Raw genomic sequence first — 25,058 nt, 5'->3', positions numbered from 1 at the left:
GTAAGCCAATCAATCATCCAATACATTTAAGATTTTAACTAAACTAAGCTTGAAATAGAGGTCCACATTTATATCAGAGAGAAATGCATGAAAAACTGTGGAAACAGATTTGGAAACAAAAAAAAAAAAAGGATGACTCATTCTGGCTCCAAAACATTACCAAGTTATTACAGTAAGAATAGCCTTTGGGAAAGTCAGATTCAAATACATTTTTACTGCATAAATGTCAAATAACACTTTCTAAAGGAACATTTAGTTTATTTTATATTTCTCATATATAGTGCATTACATTGGATAAGAACTACTTTGGGTACACACTTCCTTAGATTAAGCATTTAAAAATACAGAACTTTGGAGAGGTGAAATTATCAAAAGGAAGAAAAATGAGAAATAAGAAATAATATACAACATCTTGGTCTTTTCATTTATTCATAAATTATACTTATGTTTTGCATTGTAAAATTATCATTACTAAATACCAAATTTGCAGGCTTTACTAGTGCCATTTGTACTCATTTTACTGTCCAAGAGTATGAAAAAATATTTTAAGATTTTATTTTTGCCTAGATCTCATCTTTTTTTGTATTGTTTTTAATGTTGGCAAATGTTTTCAAAAAAAACTCCAGCCTTTCTACTCATAGCATTTCATTATTTTGGACTCAAAAATCCCAGCAGCAATAGAGAACACAAAGGGATTTCTCAAACTAAATTTTATGCAGATGTGTAGCTGAATAAAAATACATGGTCACTTCGTATACGTTGCTGGGGTAGGGTTTGCTTCTCTGGATGTATTGTCCAAGTGAAGAAAGTCAACAGTTAACAGAAGATCTTCAAAGTCAGTAGCTCACATATCTTCAAAGTAGAATTCATCTTTTCAGAAATACCAAATTGAAGCTTGACTGTTGTGAAAGGATATCTCTGTGTTTGTTTCCAGTTCTGGAGAAACCTAGATAATTGAAACAAAGTACGTGAAACTATGTCCACAGAAATTCAGAAGATATAAAATACTTCTGAATGTGCTAAAATGAATGTTTTGAAAACTTTGACCAGTATCAAATCCCCAAAAATATAATTCCAGATGCTTTTTTCAATGCAAAACGATGATCTTATATATTTGTAATGCAGCTTATTTTCTTTTCTGTTTTTCCATTAAGCATGTATGAATTGAGGTAGCGGTAGCCATGAGAAACCCAGTACCTGTGTTAATTACATTTTCCTGAATTTCTGTTGTCCATAGGATTATGTATATTATTTTTGTATCCACTTTTCTTACCAAAATGCACTATAAGAAACAAAATAAAGTACTTTTCTTGTATTCATTCTTAACTCTACGGTATTACTCATGTCTTTACATGTATTTAGTAGCCTAAACTGGAAAAGTTAAAATTCTCAAGTTCATTGTATAAATAATATAAATGGTCTCTTCTTCAATATCTGTATGGGGTTTAATATCATCTTCTATCTGCAATAAAACTGCTATTTTTTCATAGAACAAATAGAGAATACTCTGAAAGCTCTGGAAAAGAATCACTAGAATGTACTTTGCTATCATAAGCTTTAACATTATATACAGATTAAGCACTTAAAACCAAAGAGATATGTTCATCATTAACACTTTCAGAGAATAGCGTTAAAGCAAACAGAGGAACACAGTATACTCCAGAAAAAAGAAAACCTTTTCTTTTTAAAAAGTCTACTGATTAATATCTCATTTTACTATGTTATGGCATAGAGGAAACCGCCAAAAGCTCTAACTAAAATTAAAAAGAAAAACGGCAATATTCAGAGCATTATAATATTACAATTAAGAAGGAAATAAAAATAAATATCAATAAAATTCTATATAAAATACTAAGATATTAACACATACTATTTGTCCTGAATACTACACAAAAATTAAAACATTTTTGTGTGTTGGAGAAAAGAATCTTTGAATTGTAACATTTCAGCTTCATGTAATGAATGTTCTTTTCTAGCATTGTCAGATAACAACAGTGAACAAAGCATTTCAAGTAGAATGAAGAAATGCCTTGCATCTGAAAATTATGTTAGAGAACATAAAACCAATCCATCCTATTAATCCAGACTCTCAAGCAATTCAGTTTGTCTTCTGCTTAAAGGGATGTAATAACATCAATGAGACCAAAGGGAGAACCAAGGACTTCTCATGAGAAAGACTAATGAGTATTTAATATCAAACAGACTCAGATATTAATTAATTAACTACTTGAACATTTCAAATTGATATGAACAAAAAACAAACAAGCAAATCTGTAGCCGTTGTTACATAGTTCTCTAGCAAGTTCTTTAATTACACCTGTGGCAGTTTGAGCCACATTAGAAATCTAAAATCCAATTTTTAGGCTTCCCCCACCCCTTCTCAACAATTTATCCTAACACCAGAGAGAAACTTTCAGGCCAGAGGCTTCTGTAGGGGAAGGGGGAAGTATATACATTTATTTACACAAATAAATACTATACAAACTAAAGGCAACTATATACATATATATATATATATATATATATTACATTACTATCAGTCAGTCCTTTCCAGCCCCTACTTTAACTTTAGTCCAGGAGCAGCCTTTAAGGCTGATATGTAACACAGTCTTTTGCTGTGGGAGTGTTCTGGGCTCCTGAACACTGCCTCCTCACCAAGTTCCAGCAGTTGTTTGTTGTAGTTTCTCCTCCTCATGAAGTCCGAGAAGATGGCTTTGAGTCCTTGCTCTCTTGCTGCTGGTGATTTCTCCCTCTCGGTGTCCCACCTCGGTTCGTAAGCTGCTGCAGTGTAGCTTATCAAGTGTCCACGTCCTGGAATCCTCATTCCTCCACATCAGTTCTCAGCTGCCCCCGGTCAGCTTCGGCAGGCAACTCTCCAGCTCTTGGCTCGTCTCCAATTTCTCCTGGGACTCTTCTCCCGAGCGCCAGGCCTACTTCCACGGCACAGTCTCTTGGCTCAGCTTCAATTCTGAGCCTCTCCTCCACTTACAGTGGAGGGAAAGAAAAAAAAGCCCCCCTCTACAGCTTCACTGCAGAAAAGGGGGGGGAAGAGAGGGCTTGGCTGCAAAGCCTACCTCTCTCCTCTTACCTCAGGTGCTGTGAATCTCTTCCTTCACAGCACACACTTGAAGAAAAACAAGCAGATTACAAACAAGCACATTCAGCGAAAAAGCATTTCCTGATATTCAGATGGAACTTCTGTGTTTCAGTTTAGGATAGGATGGGATAGGAGAGGTTTAGAATAGAATAGAACAGAATAGAATAGAATAGATAGTTGGAGCTTATTATCTGTGGTCCTGTCACTGGGCATCACTGAAAAAAAGTGTGGCTCTGCCTTCTTTGCACTCTCCCTTCAGAAATTTACATAGGATTCCCCCTGAGCCTTCTCTTCTCTTCTCTAGGTGAAACGGTCCCAGCTTTCTCAGCATTTCCTCACAGGAGAGGTGCTCTAATCCCTTCATCATCCTTGTGGCTTGGACATGACTGGACTCTCTCCAATATGTCCATACCTCTTTTCTACTGGAGAGCTCAGAACTGGACACAATATTCCAAGTGTGGCTCACCAGCGCAGAATAAAGGGGTAGAATCATTTCCTTCAGCCTACTGGCAATACTCCTCATGCAGCTTAGGATACCATTATCTTTCTTTTCAGCAAGGGCACATTTTTGGCCTGTGTTCAACCAGGTGTCCACCAGGACCCCCACAGTTACTACCAGTAACTGATAGTATACTCCCACTTAACACAGACACATAACACATTTTAGGCATCACACTCAACATCAGGTATTAGCAATGTTACCTACTTAGCCTAGGTTCCATTTATTATCAACCGAAGGAAGTGAACATTTTTAGTCACAGTTTCACAAGAACTTTTTTTTTTTTTTTTTCCCAGAATAAGGGGAGAAAAGTCTCATAAAAACCAACCCCATTAGACAAGATACATAACTGATTCAGGAATTATTAGTGTTTGGAAGGAATTGCACTGAAAGGCTTTCTCATGGATTCAGCTCTACTGAAATTAGTTAGGTCTCTCTTTCAAAAGAAAAAGGAATGAAGACAGTCTGGTAACCCCTCCAAGTCCTGCTTGATATCCTGATGAAGAGTGCTTTCAGATTCTAGGATATATTTCTGTTCATACTGTAACAAATGTGCTCCAGGGTATTTTTGGAAGAAGGATTTCCTGTCAAACATCAGGATTCTTCTTCATGTGTTAGTAATAGTAGCTACATGCCAGAATATTGCCATTGAGTGTGAATCATTATTCTTTCCTTGATTGTAGCTAGATCATCATAAATGAGGAAGATTCTCACAGAGCTGTTCCTTTCCAAGACAAATGTTATTGTTTTGGTCTTTTACCTGATTACTGGTTCTTATAATAGCAGAGCTTCTGCTGCAGAATGCCTAATTAGGTAATTTGCAGAATTTTTATTATATGCTGTTCTTTATCAAATGACAACAGCTACAGAGATTAATAAAGCTGTCAGCTGCAGATAAATTCATAAATGTTTATTTCGATTTCTATTCTCATGTGTTACTTATTAGGATATTGTTGGTTTTATAGAGGGAACTGAAGTGGATAGATTGAGTAGAATTATCTCTTTAACATGAGGTAGCTTCAGATTTTGTTGAATAGTATCCTCCCTAGAGAAAGGTCCGGTAGCAGTAGAATTTTAACTAATGGGTAGACAAAGAGTTATTATTAGTATGGACTACATATTTGGCTGGCAATAGGGAGCATCATAAAGTGCTAAGAAAAAGGAAGGGGAATTCAGTATCAAATAAATATTTGACAAAAAATGCATCCTTAACTTCTTGAATTATATAATTAGAAAAGCAGCAGAATTTATTTAATCATTAATATAATTCTAATGACAATGATCAACACAGTAAGTATTATATTGTTTTCCCTTTCTTGATAAAATTTTGAAAAGTACAAGTCTTTAATTAAAAATGTTCAGTGAACGCATATACTTCTTTTCAAAAAGAATTTCACGGTCATACTGAGTCACAGAACAGCACAGGAATACTTATGGTTGATTCCAGTGGATCTCACAATTCACCTACCCTTCTGTCTCTACCCTTCTAGTTAAAAATCTTATTCTGTTGTTGGGTACCTCTTCATTTAGGCATTGATGCTATAAATGGAATCAGGGGGTCTTTTAAGAATAGTATGTCAGTCTCTCCTAAGGAATAGTCAAGATAAAAAGTGTCTTGACCATAAACACACTCTACAATGCATCTTTGTCCCACTTTTTATAAATACCAGTATTCATGTGTGCATGTTTGTAGATCAACAGAAGCAGGAGCTGATTACCAATGAACAAACAGATAAGGGACTTTGACTTGCCTGGCTTGCAATGTACCTGAAGCTTCCTATAATTTCTGTGCAAGACATATCTCACAGAATCACAGAACATGCTGAGTTGGAAGGGACCCACAAGAATCACCAAGTCCAGCTCTTAGCCCTGCACAGGACCATCCCTAAGAGTCACACCAGGTGCCTGAGAGAGTCATCCAAACACTTCTTGAACTCTGTCAGGCTTGGTGCTGTGACTACTTCCCTGGGGAGCCTGTTCCAGTACCTAACCACCCTCTGGGTGAAAAGCCTTTTTCTAATATCAATGTAAAGCTCCCCTGACACAGCTTCAGGCCATTCCCTCATGGTCCTGTCACTGGTCACCATCCTGTGTTGATTTAAAGATTGCAAGTGATGGAGAATACAACACATTCCTAATTTCTGCCACTGGTTGGTTATCCTCATTACTAAAAGATACGTTATTAAGAATCTGAATTTAACTAGTGCAAGTTTCCAAACTTTGGCTCTCATAACGTAGTATGCTTTGCAGATGACAATTGACAATTAATAGTGTCGGTGGATAACTAAAATAGACCTTTTCGTTACCATGTTCAGACTAGATATTTGCTAGACATATTCTTTTTCCTTATTTAGTTAACATCAGCACCAATATTTTCCTATGCATTTTTATTTTTTAAAAAATTAGAAAACATTTAAACCAATTAAGATTTCAGATTCTTTTGAGAATTGTAAGGAAACCTTTCTAATCTCTCTATAGATTCAAATGTTAATAGAAAGTCTGTTAGATGTACTTAGCATGTGGCAGAAAAATCACATTATCTTTAAACATGAGAACTCCTTGGCTTTAAGTTTGTAGATGTTGTCACTTAAAGTAGCATATGTTTTTATGATAACCATTACTGTACATGATAGGGACGAATCACACTAGATGTTTAGGGATTAAACTAAGATCAGATACAGAAGAGAGCAGGAAAGGATAGACAAATATTTTTGTTTGCAAACTCCCTTAAAGCTTTTCTCCCTCCTGTCCCTCCCCTTTTAGAGAGGTATCCATAACTCTATATGAACCTCAATAAAATTCAAAAACTAGCACTTCTTTATTACTTCCTAGGCAGTTTATCCTGAAGTGCCTGGGGCAATTAATGAATTGTGCTAACATAAAAGTGTTGGTAACTTAAATATTTTATAAGTTTTTTAATAAATATTGCTACACTTTGAAAATCACCACAGTTGTGATAAATATGAAAACATAACTAATGCTGACAGGTAAGACCCTTCATTATGCTGCCCCAACTACTGGAAAATGCAAAGCCAAAGAAGCTCAGTGAGTTGTGTGTAAAGTTTCTGAGTGAGCAGACACCAAGAAATTGATAACTTAGTGCTTCTGTTGCAAGATTTGGTTTGTCACCGGTGCCATTAGAAAGTAAGAACATTCAAATTTAAAAGCCTAGGTCTAAGGTGTGAGAATTATGATACTGTCAAGTTCCTGAAAATGCAGCAGCTTGACTGTAATGGAGTTCCAAGAAGCTGGTGCTCAAAATATTAATAGACACAAACTATTAACTCAGGCTCACAGCTCAGGCAAACAATTTCTGTGAAAGAAAGCTCTAAAAGAAACAAGATTCTAAGCAGCAAACTAGGGAGGGAGCTCACTTATTCTCTTCAAAACTAGAAAGGGGATGTCTTTTCTACCCATACACAGACATTTTCACTATGTTCTAATAACTTCACCTAGGCTTTTGAAAATATACCTTTTTCTAAGCAAGTAAAAAAAAAAAAAAAAAAAAGAAAAAAGCAACCAAAAAAACCCTTTCTGAATCAGTAAACTTCCAGTTTTCAAAAGAATGCCCAAGCTACCTTGATTTATCACTTGAAGGAGCTAGGAGATCTCTGTCTAGAAAATTCAATTCATTGTCTGGAGAACACTTATAGGTTCAGAAAGGAGAGGAGACACAAGAAGAAATAATTATATCTATGCACTTATTACACTCATCATAGAAGAACAAAGCCTGATTTCAATTTAGCATGGAAGATACACTTAACAAGTGACTGCAAAATGTATATGGAAAGCAGAGAAGTAACCTCTAAACTAAAGAGTCATACTTTCTTCTTAATCTTTCTTTCTCTCCTTCTATGCAAAGTAACTCAACTTTATAAGGTCTTCCCCTCCTCTTCTCTTTACCTTCCAGAGAGTACAAATAGTTCCCTATAAAAGCATTGTTTTTTCCATAAGAAAGGAAAGGGCAAAGAAATGTATCATCACCTATCATCTCACTATTTGATGGTAGCCAAAGGGTGGTGACATACAATAGCTGATATCTATTTTAATGTCTCCATGATGCTAAAAGTAAGTCAAAGATATTCTCCTACTTTCTGTTAATTTATCATCGTGGGGGAAAAAAGTGTCCAAAGCAGATGGCCAGATGGACTTCTAGTGTCCTAATTAATACAAATCACATATTACAAAAACAGATAGAGAACTTGTCTCAGTTAAGGTAAATGAGATGTTCCAAAATAATTGACCAATGATTTTATGCAAGTGGGTGAATTAAAAAAAAAAATTCTATCTCTGTCTAAACTGTATGAGACAGAAAGCATTTGAAAAAAGAGAAGCTCACATACAAAGCCCCTACTTTTCATTTCCCTTTTCCAAAGCTGTCCAGTTAAACTCTGTTAAGTTTCCTGTCAAATTAAATAGTCAGTGCTGTTTAATACAAGAACTGCTCCAGATTTCCAATGTGAAAAGAAAGGATAGACCACTATAAAATTTTGTATTTAAAGGCAAATCTGCAAATAAGTACCATAAGCTAACCTCTCAGAAAACGCAGGGTTACAGAGTCATTTCAATGCTGCATGATCATAAGTGAAAAGAAATTTTCGCATTGCTGCAGGAAAAGCTGTAGTATTTAACAAGTGTTCGTTATAAATTGACCAAACACATAAAGTGGAATCCCCATGATAATTGATATTTGTTTTAATGCAAATATATTGCTGTATCAAGTGTTGCTGCATCCTCTTTACTTCTAACAAGAAAAAAAATCTTGAGGTTTAACAGCCCAGTGCATGTATTCAGACAGTCTCAGAGTTCACACTCACATACATGAGAGGAAACACTTATACTCTACTATAAAACTTTGCTTGGTAGACCTTTGAGGGGAAATGTGGTTTGTAAGATTGATTCATTAGCATTTGCCTCCAGTAACAGGCTAATGAAAAGAGCTCAATTATGCATAGATCTGCAAAGAACTCAAATATTTCTACTGCTACAATGGTAAATAAGGTTGGATGGCATCAGTAAGGAAGAGCATTTTAGAGTTCTGGGCTGCCTGTTATCAAACTTTTGCTCTTAACTTAGGTGGGAGGTCAATATGGTCACTCAAGGAAAATATTTCATCTGGTATACATTTGTTCAACATGCTTCAATTTATTTTCAGATCCTGTTTTTCTTGGGGATTTTAATTTAGGAGCGAATAGATGATTTATAATTACAAGAATCACTTAATCACATTCTAAGTTTCTACCTCATTCTTACACAGTTGTATTTAGGAGGTTCCATTATAACCCTGTGTCTCTGCTACATTGATCTGTGGTTATGTTTTATGCCTTATTGTTAAATAAGCTGAAGCTTTGAAATGAACAAAGGAAGCATAGTTCCCCACACAGGACATAAACCTGCGGAACTCACTGTCATGAGGTGCTGTGGATGTCAAAAGTATAAATGCTTGCAAAGACAGTTACACAAATCATGGATGAAAAGTGTGCTGAGGACTGTTATTCAAAAGATGCAGCAACAGCTTTCTCCTCAGGAAATACCTGCACTACAGTTTCTCCAAAACAAGGGCATTTATCAAAGGAAGCACTACTCCATATGGAGTCTTTTCTTATGATCTTTTTCTAGAGATGGCTCCTATCAAAGACGAGATTCTGGGCTGAAGGGTAATTTAGTCTGCTCCAGACACAGCAATTTTTCTTGTTGTTCCTAAACTGCCTATGTGATCTAGCACTACAGCCCCATTTGAATGACTGTAGCTCAAAGGTAATTGCTCTTCCAGAGCAACTTAAGTAGCTGCCTTACCCAAGAAACCCTCTTCATCAATCAACAAAATTAGACATCTGCTTGATGTCCTCTGCTTATCCTTGCTTTATACCTTCTATTATATGAGCACCAAGTATGGCAGAAATGTAAAGTACGAAATCAAAACATTTTCTGACACACAGACGATAAAACTGTGATTGTGCTCTCTCCTAGTCCACTGAAAAGCTCATTTGCTAAGGTGTGCTACAGAGATGTGTAAGTTGTGCTTCTCACATAAAACATGGGTTTGGAAACTAAGTAGGAACAGATTTGGACTTGCAGAAAGCTCCTGTGATTTCAGGGAGTCTCTGTGTGACTGCAATCACCCTCACAGAGAATATCTGGGAAAGGCATTGAAAAAGGTTTTCTTACAGTCAGTCATCTGGGTGTCAGCAAGCATGCCTGTCCCGGCATGTCAGCGGGGAAAGGTCCTTCCCTTTGTGCTAGGGAGAAGGAAGGAGTTGCAGTTGCTGACTGGCTTCCCTTTCCCAGAAAAATAAGCTACTAAATTAAAACACCACACTTCTCAGTGGCAAACCAGTCTTCCAGTCCAGAATTACCACAGTTTTCAACACATAGTAACATAATGGAAGAAATAAATTTCTGCAGTTCCTTGTTACAGTGACCCTTTTTTTCTAAATCTTCATGATATTATTATTAGAAATTAGAATTTTATGGCACTGATACCTGTTCAAAACACTAAAATGACTTCATATTGCACAGCTTTTTTTGTATTACTCATTTTTCATACTAATTTTATGATGTCAGTTTAATTAATATTTTCCACTGCCACATTTTATTTGGTAATTTTAACATATTTCTCTCACAGCCTGTCTTCTCTAAGGGCAATTTAGAATATAAGAACTTGACAGAAAAGAAAAAAATCTATTAATAAATTCAGCAAGACACATAAGAAAGAAAATGTATTTTGTATCAGAATAAAAGTAAGCAGTGTATTTTGGGTCAATCACTGTCAGTTAAACAGCTATAAAAACTGTTATTTCTCACAGGCCTGACAGAAACCTGGATATAAATGTTTTAATACCTAAATGTCCATTATAAATTCAAAGCTATGGAGCAAACCTCCTTTTAAGAACCTCACATATTTTATTACAATCTCATTCCCCTTATTTTGGCTTAGACACAATATTTACTTGGTCAGAACATTTGCTTAAATATTAAGTAGAAAATCTACCTAAAGCAGTATTAATAAAAGATGCTTCAAGATATTAACTTTGTAAACGGTTGTAATGAATCTTTGTAGCCAGGAAACTCAGTCTACCCAGAACACAGTAAATTATCTTTGTTTCATTAAAGCACTATTTGTGGGAAATCTCACTTAATTTAAAACAGTGCTGCTTCAGATATGGAACTCCTGAGCATCTTCGCTGGAGAAAACTGTACTTCGGAGTTTAATATGAAGCTTCTTATCAGCCCTCAAAGTGACAACATCATCTACATATTATTTATATTTCTAAATGCTTCTTAGGATTAAGTAATTATTTAGTAGGTAAAAAAATTAGTTGATTTCTTTAGTTCTGGATGAGTGATTCCATGACAGTTCATTTAAGAATGAACTACATTTAGTGAGGTACTGGCTTTTAAAAGTGGACATGTACCTTTAAAGCAATCTTTAAAATACAGTCCTCCCAGTAGCCAAAGGAACAGGAACATAATTTAATTTTCTCTGTTCTAATCTTGAGGCTCTTTCTCATACTGCAAAATGGTAAATAAATGTCAACTCAAGAAGCAGCAGCAATTTATATTCTTGAACACTAGAAAGTCAGTTCCAAGCTCTTAGATTTATTTTGCTTTTACATCTCTTAGATCATACCGCCTTGTTGGTATTTTTAGGGTTGAAAAATAGTTCCCAAGGGTCTAAGTTCTTTGTATCATATTAACAGTGTGTACCATTCACTCCTCAAATTTTTTCTTTTTTCTTGTTAAGGATTCCATATTTATTCTGAGCATTAAACATAGAAGTATATTTCAGTTATGAGTCATAAATTATTGACAACTAAGAGGTATTCAAACCTTGTTTAAAGTAATTTTTTTTCTATCTGACACTAAAATTACTGCCATTAAAGTCAACTTAATTTTGAAAGTTTAAAATAGATCAATATTTCCCTTTTAAAACACAGGGACAACTTTAAACAAGTTGTACAAGAATATAACGCACATTTTTCTACTCTGAGATAACTGTTCTGCATCCAACAAGTAAAAGCATGTCTCTTGGGTAGTAGCATAGTGAAGAGGATTTTGCCAGCCTCCCTAGTCTTACTCTGCATGAAGCTCAATTACTCTTGCTGGAAATAAATACACAAAGGTTCACTTTCACTGAACATGAGTTTGTCTATAGTTACCACCAACTGAAATGAGAAACCAGTTTAGGCTGGTTGCCTGGAAATCTTGCTTTTGTTTTCTATGACATTAAGAGATCATATGATCACACTCTTGGATATCATCTCTTGTATTTTAATAAAACTATTAAAAAGAAAAGCAAACAAATTCCCAGTTCTGTATGTCTTCATACACAACTGCTGTACACCCTAGGAACCCTTATTTTGTTAAACTACCACCTTCTCTTTTTAAGCAGTGGCCTCCAGAAGGTGATCTTTCAACCACAGGTAATCCTCAGAGTCTGATGGGGAGTTTGTAGCTGTCTCATGTACTGCCTTAATTTGTGTTTCACTTGAAATTGTGAGGAGAACGCATGTGTGGGTGCCTGGAGGTTTTTGACCAGCCTTGGACTTTGCTTAGAGTATTTGGGTACCTCTGTTGAGGACATCTAGATGGTACTAATGAAAGCCTTCTTTACATTGTCACTAATATTTGTCAAAGTAACTCAGGTCAGTTTGCAAGGAAAAGAAAAAGTTTTGCCATTGACTGAAAGCTTCATTTTCTCCTCCAATAATGAGGTAATAAAGATTGAACTCCATCTTTACAATTAATAACAGAGATATCTGCACTATCACAGCGCTGTACTCTTAGCATCCTGAGGCCATCAAGAGCCCTGACTGTCCCCGCCCAGCTCTGCTCATGGTTCCCCCCACCCTGCCCATGCCCCAGGACCCTATTCCAGCCCCCTGAGGCCATCTGTCCCTGTCCCAGAAACGCTGTGGTAGGGCCAGTCTCCATAGCCAACCTCAACCTCAGCTCACCCATTATTCTTGAGGCTGGGGCTGCCTCAGTGCCCCCCCAGCTTTCCTACTCCTGACTGGGTGGGACAGGCTCTGGATGGTGAAGACCCTGGTGAACTAACCTGCATGGGCTACCCTGTGGTCCCTGCTCCCCCTCCACAGGGCTCCATCCCTCAAAGTCAGCTTTACTGTACCGTGAGTTCACTAGAATAAAATTAGATGTTTCCAGTCCTGTTTTTCTTTTTTCTTCACCCTCTCTTTCCAAATCTTCATGTTTTGCAGAATGCAACAACCTGTAAGTGTTTGGCAGCTCTGGCCATCAAAAGTGCATCACTCCCATCCCTACTCTCAGTGCTGGCTCTCAGCTGAATCCAATTGAAGCTCAATGTTTCAGTTCTGATCTTTAAAGGCCAGCATGTGATTGGCCTTGGCAACCTAACGGATGGTCTCAGTCTCCCTGATTACGACCTCTCATGACAACTGCATTCCTCTGGGGAACTGGAAATGTCAGACATCAAAGTAAGACCCATAAGTGTGTCAGACAGTTTTCTCAGCAGCTGGCTTGTGACTAAGAAATTCACTGTGACAGAGATCAGAGTGACCACAAACAAAACTGTAAAGCTCAGATGTTTGACCTAGATTTCCCAACATCATGATAAAAGGAAAAGCATCCATTGACAAGATGATGAAGAGGAACAGTTAGGACAGATTCTCAGCTGCTGTAAAGGTGTATTGTTTGGCTAAAGACAAAGGAGATGAGTATCATTAACCTGTTGGTCCTCACATGCGTATTAGTTGCAAGAGAAAGTTGTGTTGGAAGATCTGTCTGTTAGAAAATGATTATTTGATGAAATTGAAGGTGTTTACCAGAGCAATTTTTAAAGGTAGCAGAAGTAGCATGTTCCTGTAGTGTTAATATATTTTATTTTGACCTTGTGAAACATTTTTAGTTCAAAAAAGTCAAATTGTGCAATGTTTCATGCTAATTTAGGGTATTGTAATGGTTAAACCACATCAACTAGTGCATTATGTCAAGTCAAAGTAATATAATAGAATATGACACTTTCTGTCACAACACAATCTTTCCCAGCATTTTTGTAGGTATTCTATTATTGACATCACACTCCTAAAATAAAATAAATTTGAAGTAATATTTTAATTGTTCTATCACAATATAAATATTTCAATTTCTAATCCAATTACTAATATAACTATTTTATCGATTGCTTACAGTCAAAATAAAAATTTCACCATTTGCAGCAGACTGGAATTTTCAAATTCTCCAACTTTTCTCACACTTTATTATGACGCTTAGATGACCAAATTCTTCAAAGGTAACTATAACACAATATGATAGAAAAATCAAACTACATACACCATCCTTTGTATCATAAATAGGTTTATTTATTTAGAATGACTGCCAGTGTCCAATCTTCAAAGATGTTCAGATGTTAACAAATATTTATAAAAGCAAACAAACCATGAATATATTCTGCTCACACAGTAATTTAACAGTTTTCCCTCTGTAGTTTAAAGACATATGTCTCTCAATTTTCTCCCTTTACAACATGCAGATGATGAAAAATAGCCTTATCACCCTAAGTGATTTTAGATATTCATCATTAAGTCTGTATTTATTATGCATAGGATCCATTAAGGAGGATTTGTCTCTGTGGTAAAGGCCTGGGTTTTGTAGGGGTTGCAGGAACATCTGTGCAGTCATCCTGATACTCCCTTTACAGTGTGACACAAGCCTTGGTGTTGGAATTTCATTAAGCTCTAGGCATTTCAAACAAGGCCTGCAAGAGTGGGTAAGCGATGTATATAAAAGCTTTGTCTGATCCATTGTCATTTACGGCAGTGAAGTTGTTCTTAATGCTTACCATGAATTAGGGAACACCACAGAGAGTCACATTCTTAGATTCTGGTTAATCAAAAGACTCTGTTGAAGTGAATGGCTCAAAGCACATAATGAGCTAGATTTGCAATTGAAGTCAATGTAAGAAGTTCAGAAAAGACATCAAAGGCAGGAGCTAATGGGCGTTGAAGGAAGAAATTTACCTGTTCTCTGAGACTTTATCACCAGTTTCACTCATAGGCAAAATTGATGAAGTTATACTCTGCACAGTGTAATACTCAAAGATGTTACATATAAATCCATGTTTTCCAAGCCCTAGTATCCTTAGAGAGAGCAGAGGACATTCACAGCTTTAGTGCTATGTGACTTTATACAGACTTAGGCAATATCTCAGGGACACCTAGTTTAAGATACAGAGCTTCTTGCAGACCCTGGTTGGGGAACAGATTCCAAAAATTTATTCAGATAGAGAAATGTCTTTTTGAATCAGAGTATAAGAATCAGAGAAACACAGGAGAGGGAGAAAGCTCCTGGATCAGCAAACAGTAACCTGCTATCATATCAGCCAATTCTTTCTTAAATATAATCTCTCTAAAAACAAAGATACAATAACCACCTGATACAAGTGTACATCAAGAAAAGAATAGTAATTTTAAGAGCATAATTTGAAAATTTAATAATGACCTATAATCTGTTATACTGTGAATATCTTGACACTGGTAATAAAATTAAGGTCTTAATAGCATCTTTTTAAGAAAGAACAAAAAGCCTTAAAGACAACACCTTGGATTGTTTCCAGGATGAGACTTGAAGCTGCTAAACTGACAAACAAGTATTTTCCTTTATGTGTTTTGCTGATTATAAGAAACAGGTGAAAGCTTAGTAACACATGGAAATATTTTTTCATGTACAGATTACTTCCATAGGAAGAACAGTCAGGACATAAATTAATGATTAGCTCAGCTGGTTAGAGCATGGTCCTAATTACACCAAGGTCATGGGTTCAATTCCCAAACTGGCCATTCACTGAAGAGTTGGACTTGGTGATCCTTGTGGGTACTTTCCAACTCAGTATATTCTGTGATTCTGTAATCATGTGAAAAACTTTCTTCATGTACCTGCTTGCATCTTGAAAACCCATGAAAGTATTCAAAGAAATACTCTTCCTGTAGATAGAGGAAAACATTCTCATTGACTTTTCTGGAAGCATGTCAAAAACATGAGTGATATCTCCAAGAGCTCTTTAGTGATAAAGTCTGTTCCTTTCCTATGGCTGCAGCACACATGATAAGAATAATCTCTATCTTAAACTATACACTTGAGGGTTTGGGTTGTTTGAGGCTTTTGGGTGAAGATTCAGATGGTAAGGAAAAGACAAGAAGCAGATGCTCTGTTACTTAAAAGCTTTCCCAGAGCCCTAAAGATCAGAGAGCAATGTTTGGTGCTTTGGGCTACATGGGACTTGTTCAGGCCCCATGGCTTCTTCACTTTGGTAAGAGTTTCTGAAATACCTGGAAAAGATTCTTTGTAACTTGTTTCTTACAAAGCTCTAGTGACATATGAGATCAATATTTATAAAAACTGAAAATAAAGATAAGAAAAAAAGTGTTAGGTTCTTATGCGGACAGAAGACTGGCTTCAATAAACAAAACTTTTTTGGAGGGCACAAGGACTAGTGTTAAGATATGTACTTCCTGCTATTCCATTTCTCCCTAAGGGATTTCGGTGCTGTTTTTTGGGTTTGAGTTTTTTTGGGGTTTTGGGGGGTTTTGTTTGTGGTTTGTTTTTGTTTTTTTTTGAGAGGGGCAAGGGTTAGGTATTTTTTGTTTTGTTTAGCTAACAAAGCTGGCAAAAAGGAGAAGACAACATCAACTTAGGTACAAGGAGGGACCACACACCTCACAGCTTCGCTCATTGCTTATTGCTGACTTTGTCGTACATCTGTAAGTTTAACTACTTAACGGACAAAACAACTTCACAGATTTTCCCAGCTGTGTGGCAGTCTTTTGTTCTGGGGGTTTACTCCACAATTCGTCTGTTCAGTGGTTTTCCTACCAACATTAAGTTCTTCTATAACAACAATAAATATCTATGAATACACTTATCCCAAGAGATCATTACTAGGATCACTCGGAATATTTTTATCAGTACAATGTATCTTCTAGTTATCAAAACTAAAGAAAAAATTATGTGTCTTATCACTGGTTTCTTATGGAAAAAGGTCTGGTTTATAAAGTGCCTCAGTAATCTAAAATCTAGAAGACTGCTATCTAAAATCTGTAATCAGTAATCTTTCTAAAGAGGAGAAATAAAGAAGAAAAAAACTAATATGGGAACCAGTGATGTCATTCAATTTAGCAATTTGAGATACTCACAGACATAACCAGACAACAACAGCATAAAAACTAAGACCAGGAAAGTTTCTCCCACTTTATCAACTTTCACAGCTACCTCCTTTACGTCTGACAGACTTCTGGTTTTTTTCGGTAATGTTACTATCTCAGTTATACTTAAGACTCTTTCCCTGAAAAATTCATGGTATAATTAGAAAGAGAAGCAAAAATAATTACAGAATTACTATTAATGCATTATATCAGAGAAAGGGAAAATATGCAGAAGGGGACACAAGCATTTTACAGTGAAATTTTAAAAATTTAAGACTGAAAAATATCAAACACTTAAAAATCTGTAGGATACAGATTTTAGATATTTTAGTATTTATTTAAGTGCACTAAGTATACAGAAGTATCTCGGTAGCTCTGCAATAACTTAGCACCTATTTCAAACCCTAATCCATGCTGTGGATTTTGAGGTTTGCTTTCTCACCGTATGTTCTGAAAGGACTGACTAACAGATGTGCTTTAAAGATTTCTGTTTCTTGCTCACAAGAACAAATTCTTAAATATAGAAAAAACACAATGGTCATTATTTTTCAAAAAGCTATGGTGGTGTCATCATCCCATGAAGATGGTTTTGCTGTTCTCAGATTGTCCTTTAAAGAGTTGGGTCAAAATTGTCCCTTTGGGAAGGAGATTCTTGGCACCCAGGCAAGCAAATTGTTCCTGACCACAAGATATAGCAGGCAAAGCAGGAAAAGTCACAGCAAGTAGATGTCTGAAATAGAAGAAATTCTGAAAAACCTGCAGTGAGGAAGGTACACTTCCTTCAATGAAATCCTCAGATTTGATTCAGTTAGAAGTCTGAACTTCATATTCAGCACCTAGACATGCATTGAGGCTATGAGGTGTTAGAATACTTCCAGGTGTAAAAACCACGACGGTTCCACAGTGAGTTTGTGGCACCTCCACCTTTGGAGGTATTGAAACCCCCATTGGACAGAGCCCTGGGCAGCCTGCTCCAGGCTGCCCTGCTGGAGCAGAAGGGTTGGAGACAACAACCTCCAGCTGCCCCTGCCAACAGCAGCCGTTCTGTGTCCCTGCAGCCTCAGTCAATGCCTGCTGCATGGCATGGCAAGGGCCTGGCCAGGGAACTGGGAGCTACTGCTCCAGGAGCCACAGGGCAGAGCCAAGCAACCGGTGCCCATTGCACCCTGGTAGAGCAGTCAGGGCAGATGGGGGCAGCAGGGCTGGAGACAGGGACAGGCTGAGGCCAGGCCCATGGCTGAGGGCCAGCAGTCTTAACAGGCAGACCTGGTTAAGACCCACTGGGCTGGGGGTCAACCTGGGCCATGGCTACCTCATGATGCCTGGGAGTGTCTCCCAGGGCCACAGCAGGGAAGGGGCTGCCCTCAGCAGCACCAGCTCTGAGCTGGGCCTAACTCCCGGCAGCCAAAACTCCCTCTGCCCGTGAGGTGAGGGAGGTCTCCTGTTGCAGCCTGGGATGGCAGTACAAGCAGTAATAAAGCTATACTTTCATTCTCCTAGTAGCTAAGTGCCACTAAATCTGGTATTACGCTCCTCAATGCCCATCCCTCCAGTGTCTGAGAAACTGTAGATCTCAGCCAAGAACAGTAATGGGAATTCACTGGCAATACAACTCCGCTGTGGAAATGAACAAAAGAGATGTGCTGAAAGGGGGTGAGAGACAGTTCAAGGGTATTATTGTACTCAACTGGCAGGTCAGGCTGAGACAGAGGAGTCCCTTAAGTAAAAAAAAAAAACAAAACATGAAGTGTTTCTTTTCAGTGATAAAGGGCATTTGAATGAGTTGCCTGGGGACACTGAGTGGGCCTGCCTATAGACCATTTGGGAAAGGGTAACTGTGGTGAAATGAATTCAAATCACTGTGCTTTATGCTCAAAGGTCGTAGAAGTCAATGCCATGGCTTGGAACAGGACTGCAGTTTCTGACCAGAGAAATCATTTCGACATGGAGCTTACTAAGCTTTGAAGAGCACCTACATAATATGAAATGTTAAATTGATATGTATAATGTCAAATCGTAACAGTGGGCTACACTTACCCATTCCAGGCCTACATTTTTTACTTTTTCCTTTGGAGAATACTGGCTGCAAAAATAAACAAATAGCAGCAACTAACAGATTTATACACATTTGGAAGTGGTTGCATAGCAACAACTTCAGAGCTATCTTCCTCCTTCTTGTAAATTTATTATTGTCAGAGTGACTGGTGGGATTAATTACCTGTTTTGCTACCTTTTGTCTCTCATGTGCTTTGGAATTCATATCTGGAAAAAATGGGATTTTTCAAAAAGTATTTTCAATTTCTCTAAAAAATAAAAACCTCTTATCACACTAAATACAAAGTAAAACACATATGAGATGCAGAGGCTACAGCCATTGCTCTCTGTTGGTGATTGTAACAGTCAAGTGGAATATAAAAGGCTTATCTCCAGTACCTGCCATAAATCTGCGTATGAATTTTCCAAATCAGAGGTAATAAATCCAATGGACTATTGAACAAGGAAAATTAGGGATATAATTTCCCACAAATTGATGTGTATGCTACTCTTTATTGATTACATTATTACGCTATTGTATTTCTGAGTAATATGGAACAGATGTCTCTCACTAAGACTTTCAGCTGAGAAAGCAGCCTATCAAAACTGGGAAACAGATTCTATTAATAACTTCAATTTCAACAACCTTACAGTTTTTGTAGAAAAATAAGATAATAGGTCATTGAAAATTCTTGTCTACTTATTACTGAAGATTCATTCCCAGGCTATAAGTGATATTAGACTTCAGTAAACAGAGTTTATATGTGCCTTGCATGGAAAATAAAGAGTTGGTTTCTTAATTTCTGGATCAGAACACTGAACAAGTAAAGGACGTGGATCTGTTAGAGTGAGTCCAGAGGAGGGCCACAAAAATGATTAGAGGGCTGGAGCACCTCTGCTACGGAGACTGGCAAGACTCAACTTCACCATTCTTGGGCACCAACATTTGGAAGGGTTTCACTGTACAATGCAGAGATTTCTATATTAGGCTAAGGCTAATATGCTGTTTCTCTATGTTCTTCACGCCATAGGTAATCCTGCGCTCTGTAGACAGCTATCAATGCACAGAGGATTTGACCTTTGGTACTACATTTCATTGGTTTTAAAATACAACAGACACAGAAATTAATTTTTAATCTTCATTATCTCTTTATTAAATGATTTTTAAAAAAATATTGGATGAAATAATCTACATAATATGATAATCCATTTATTTTTAAGGACAGAATCAAATATGAATAGAAGCAAAATAAAAAATGAAGGCCGAAGTCATGTTTACAAAAGCATAACATTTCATCTCTCTCCAAGTAATTTTTTTTGTAAGAAGTGTAATTTATTGATGGTTTAAAAAGAGAGCTTTACATATAGAAGTTTGGGGCTATTCCATGAAAGTAAAATATTCCTGATGCAAAGAATCCACAGATATTGTTAGTCTCCTGTTACTGCATTTCATATTTTCTGCTGTGGGTTGCTAAAGTATGAAAGACAAACCAATCTCTGTGATTTACCTGGACTATTTCTTCCTACTTTCATAAGATCAACATCATCTGTCCATATCTTGACTCGTCAGCTACTTGATCCTTTGGCTACTCAAAAGTATATCATTTGTATGAACATTCTTGCTTTTTTGTTTTTCGAACCAAACTCTAACGCATAGGTTTGCCTTAACAAGCTTTTCAATTTAATTTCTTAGCCAAGTGTTATCTTGCTTCTGACTCCATTCAATAGATCTTCTAGGATATTATTTTCATCTTAAAAAGTTCTTTCTGAAGTAGCTCCACGGTTCCTTTTTAAATTGTTTTCAGCTAAATACAACTGTGCTGTAAATACAGCTGTACTGCATATTCCTAACTGCATAGAAGGTAGATCAAAACCACAAATTCAATAGATACTTTCAAACATAACTTTCAAGAAGAGGAAAAGTCTAAATAATTAAGAAATGCTACTACCTATATCTGAAAAGGGCAGTTTTTGTAAAGTACACAAAAATTTAACAAGTTCTATTAATTTTCAAAAGATAACATAATGAACTTCTTCTTTGAAATTGTGTTAAAAAATACTGACAACTTAAAAAGCTCACTAGATTTACCAGTTCTAAGTGAGTTTGCATGCAACACGTTTTGCTACCACTTACATCTGAGTGGCTATTTCTTCTATTCTTGCAGATCTGCAAGGTTTTACAAGCGAAATGAATTGTATTTCCTCTCTGTAATAGCACTGGAGAATTGAAATGAGCAATGCCAAATTTAAAAGCAATGTCTTACATTTATAGATCTCAAAATATGACAAATCTTTCTGATACATGTCAGCTCTCAGACTTTGCTGATTTTCCTCAGACTAGACTTGCAGAAGGAGGTTACCTCTATCACCTCCACATTCTGATAAAAAGCCTTACAAGCACTCCATACTGTCAAGAGCACTGTCATTAAAAAAAAAAAAAAACCAAACACAAACAAAACCCCAACGAAGCAAATAAAAAAACCCCAACAACATCAAAACCCAGTAAAATTGATCTTATGCAATGAAAGCAGTTAGTGGGAAAACTGTAAAAGAGTTCATAAACTTTGCCTTTCAAATCTTATAAGTTTAAGCATGGGGAAAAAAAAAACAAAACAACTATTTACAGGATGAGAGTCTAAAACTCTCTCCAAACAAGAGCTTTAAGCATTCACATTGCATTGTTCCTTTACATTCAGAGTTGCCTGTGAAATGCTGAGGATGCAAGAAAATATGTGAACACTGTGGGATAAGCAATATGCCACTGGGATGTGAATAATGGAATATTATTTCATGTCTGGCATTCGGTTTAAGACAAGTGCCATTGGTGCAATGAGGTATGAAATAATACTTCATAATTCACACACAGGAGTGTCTTATTGCAACTATGATTTTGTTGTAAAGTATGATTTAATAAAAGATTTCGTATATGTTAAGAAGTGGTGTTTATAAATTACAACCAGTTCTTTTTGTGATCATTAGATCACTAAATTTCTACTGTCTATTTTTAGTGACAGTTAAGCATGTCTTGTTAAAATATATTAAAATAAAGCGTAGACAATTATGGCTTTTAAATCTCTCTAAAAAAGCACTTCAAATTTTATGACCCTTTCAACGGTTACTTTTTTCCCTTTCTTAAAGTGTTTCTTTTTTACTGTTTAATATTTATTTTTTAATAATTTCCGGTTTCATTTTTAATTAATTTAAGGCTTTTTTTCCTTGTGAATTACCTTTGTGTAACCAGGGTTATTAAGACAGTTCATGTCTCCATCTTTCTATAACTACATCTGTGTAAATGTATGATACTTAGGCTCAGTCTTGAGGTGGTAAATTAGCCTAAGTCATCAGCCTTCATTATTGACGTTATCATCTTTATCCACACCAAATTGACCAGTAGTTGCTTCATATTTCTTGAACTCGACTATGAGTTCTGTCTCAAGTTTTCTTTCAGAGCTTTCCAGGTATTAATCCACAAAGTACTTCTCTCTATACATTCCATATGTCTCCCTCCACTAGATTTGTTTCTCTTATAGGTATATATAGAGAGAAAAAGAGAAGACAGAAGGGAAGCAGCACATACGTGCCTAGGAAGGATTACAGGGTGGAGGAAGAAGAAATGAGATGAATGAAAGGTTGCAATAGGAAGGGAAAACAACAGTGCTATGATAATAATTTTTAAATAGACATTTTTTAAAAGAGGATAAAAAAGGAGTTCTAATAATCTGTTACTCTTAATGGCTCATCTATTCCTTGAACTAGGCTTTCATAGAATATTTGTGTATCTGAGAAAACCAATATACTCAGTCTTTACTAAGATTGTACAGATTCAGCTCAAAAGTCCTGTTCCTAGGGACAGCTAGGAATTTGTTTCTTTTCTGGTCTTTGAAGGATTCCACAGGAGAGGATCAGTCCTTGCCCTCAGAGAAACCCCCAATCCTGTTGATCCAGAGTGTCACTGATATTTGGTGATATAAAGTGTTATCGGTTTCCTTGATCACTATTGTCAAGTGTGAAAATACATGGATACTTGACACTTTTCACCAGTGATGAAGCACTGCTAACATGACTATAGTTTTCCTATTTGTGTCATCCCATAGACAAAATGCAACAGGTTAATTATAAATAGTTAATTCCTAACAGTTTCAGCTGTGTAAAATTACACTAAAAAAGAACTTACATTCCAAATTTGTGAATTGAGATCTTGCTTGACTTCATGAGGATGTGTGTCTTGCTAGATTAAGTCCAGTTTTGTACATAAAAGGGGATTTCCTCTGGGATATTTAATTAGGTTGAATACACCTTGAATTAAAATAAAAATTCAAAGAGAATTAATTCATTCAATTCTATTTCTAGTCTTCAGGATTCCATTCTGATCAGTGTGGTCTCCATTAATATACTCTAGGGTTTGGGACTTGTGGGTACAGTTTCACTAAATTATCAGTAGAATTATGTGTTTGGATTCACATAATACATATCTTGCTAGAAAAAGTTCTTTCTCAAACTATGTCTTTATAAGCCTTAGAAGGACACATGAGGACCATTCAGCTGCTTCCTGACAAGCGTTACTTGAAATATTTCTTTACAACTGGAAATTTATGCACTAGCTTGAGCCGAAATGACAAGAGAGACCCCTGGGATATTCTTTGGAATACATTTTAATAGCACCGTTACATCAAGTTGTGCATTTAGAACAACATAATATCAGAATGATCACTAAACAAGGCATTTTTCATGCATGAAACATAGCAAATCCCTTTTAGATTGTGTCATAAAAAATAAATTTATTGACCTAAAAACTTTGGTAAATATTACATTCCTACATAAATTACATTTTCTTGTATTTTTCCTATTACGAAGGGAAGATAAAGAAGAACTGCTTTGAATAAAAGTGATAGAGTATAAATGAGGCAAAGTTACACTTAGGCTAAAGCTCTTTTGATTACCCAGAAATAAGTGACGAAATATTTCACTTAATGCACAATAGATATTGCAAGCCTCTGGTGCTTCTCTCTCCCAAGCAGACAGGGTGAATTTGTATTAGTCAGGGGATTTTATTCATTCACCTTATTTTAAATGCATAAGTTTGGAAAAACAGTATCTACAAGTCTTGTGAGGAGCTTTCGTCTGCCTCCTCATTCTTTAATTCTCATACATTTTAAATTAGAGCAGAGATGCTCTTATGTAAATTTCATTTAATTACATTGCAGTCTTTTGAATCTAATTGGTCATATTCAGTTTGTCCAAGGAATTGATGGCCATTACCAAAAAGGTTAGATACAATGATGGCTGTTATTTACTCAAATTGTGAAACTGCATTTAGTGCCTCATTTCTGCACCTGTGAGGATTTTTTTCCAAAGTGTATGTGTACACGTAGACACACACACACACATATGCACACATGTAACACTTGAGCTCTGTTGCACTACAGACACTACAGTTTTCAGTCACACAAATGTGTATTAACAATGGAAACTAAACCTGCGTAGTTAGAAGGTGTTTTAAACAGAAATCCACTTACATATTTGACATGTCTAATAATACCTAATTTTGTGGAAATCGACATTTGCATAAGAACCTATGAATGAAACTGTTTCTATCATGATATTTTCGGTGTAATTATCTCAGGTGAGTATATACGGTAAGAAAGTGGCACTTGTTTTCTCTTTCAATATTCACTGTCTTCAAATACTATTTTTCAACCCAAAACTTAGGATAAGAAAAATAAACATGTTATAATCATTCACGTAGTTTTCTTAGCAGTTTGATCTAATGTTTGAAGCAATTTAACCAAAGCATGAATTTTACTAATTACAGTGTGCAGTGTATACTGTTAGCAAACAGGTAAATGCTTTGCTGCACATCAAAGCACTATTCATTTTCAGACAAAAAGTAGGGTAGTCTTACAGATGCACTAGCATTTTAATTGCAGTTAATCAATTTGTCCAATGTCTTTTTCACTGTAATGTCCACACTTTAATTCACTCACCATCTATAATACAACATTATTAAGAGTTGGATTTTGAATCCTGATATTTGTCCAAGTAAATGAACTTCTCTGTCAACATACCTTAATGAAGGGTGTGACTAGACTTTACATAAACTTAGCAAGGTTGTATTAAACATTGATCACCTAGTGTGCTGGAGCAGATCATGTACTCATTTAATCTATCATTAGATTAACTCTTTATTTTAGGATTAATGTTTTTGAGCACTTGAATACAAATTTTACTGTAACTAAGCTACAGGTAACTG

General features: G+C 36.2%; 2 long non-coding RNA genes across 2 annotated transcripts; one reads left to right on the top strand and one right to left on the bottom strand.

The window, feature by feature from the left end:
* Nucleotides 1-695: 695 nt before the first annotated feature.
* LOC135414909 (uncharacterized) lies at nucleotides 696-12,970 on the bottom strand. Its single transcript, XR_010430891.1, has 2 exons — nucleotides 12,727-12,970; nucleotides 696-946 (listed from the first exon to the last, which is right to left on the bottom strand). It is a non-coding gene; the product is annotated as an uncharacterized LOC135414909 (long non-coding RNA).
* On the top strand, nucleotides 12,864-16,380 carry LOC135414910 (uncharacterized). The gene is made up of 2 exons (XR_010430892.1): nucleotides 12,864-14,343; nucleotides 16,227-16,380. It is a non-coding gene; the product is annotated as an uncharacterized LOC135414910 (long non-coding RNA).
* The last annotated feature ends 8,678 nt before the right edge of the window (nucleotides 16,381-25,058 follow it).

Source organism: Pseudopipra pipra, chromosome 5, assembly GCF_036250125.1.
Source record: "Pseudopipra pipra isolate bDixPip1 chromosome 5, bDixPip1.hap1, whole genome shotgun sequence".
In the NCBI taxonomy this organism is placed as follows: domain Eukaryota; kingdom Metazoa; phylum Chordata; class Aves; order Passeriformes; family Pipridae; genus Pseudopipra; species Pseudopipra pipra.
This window is presented reverse-complemented; position numbering and strand designations above follow the sequence as displayed.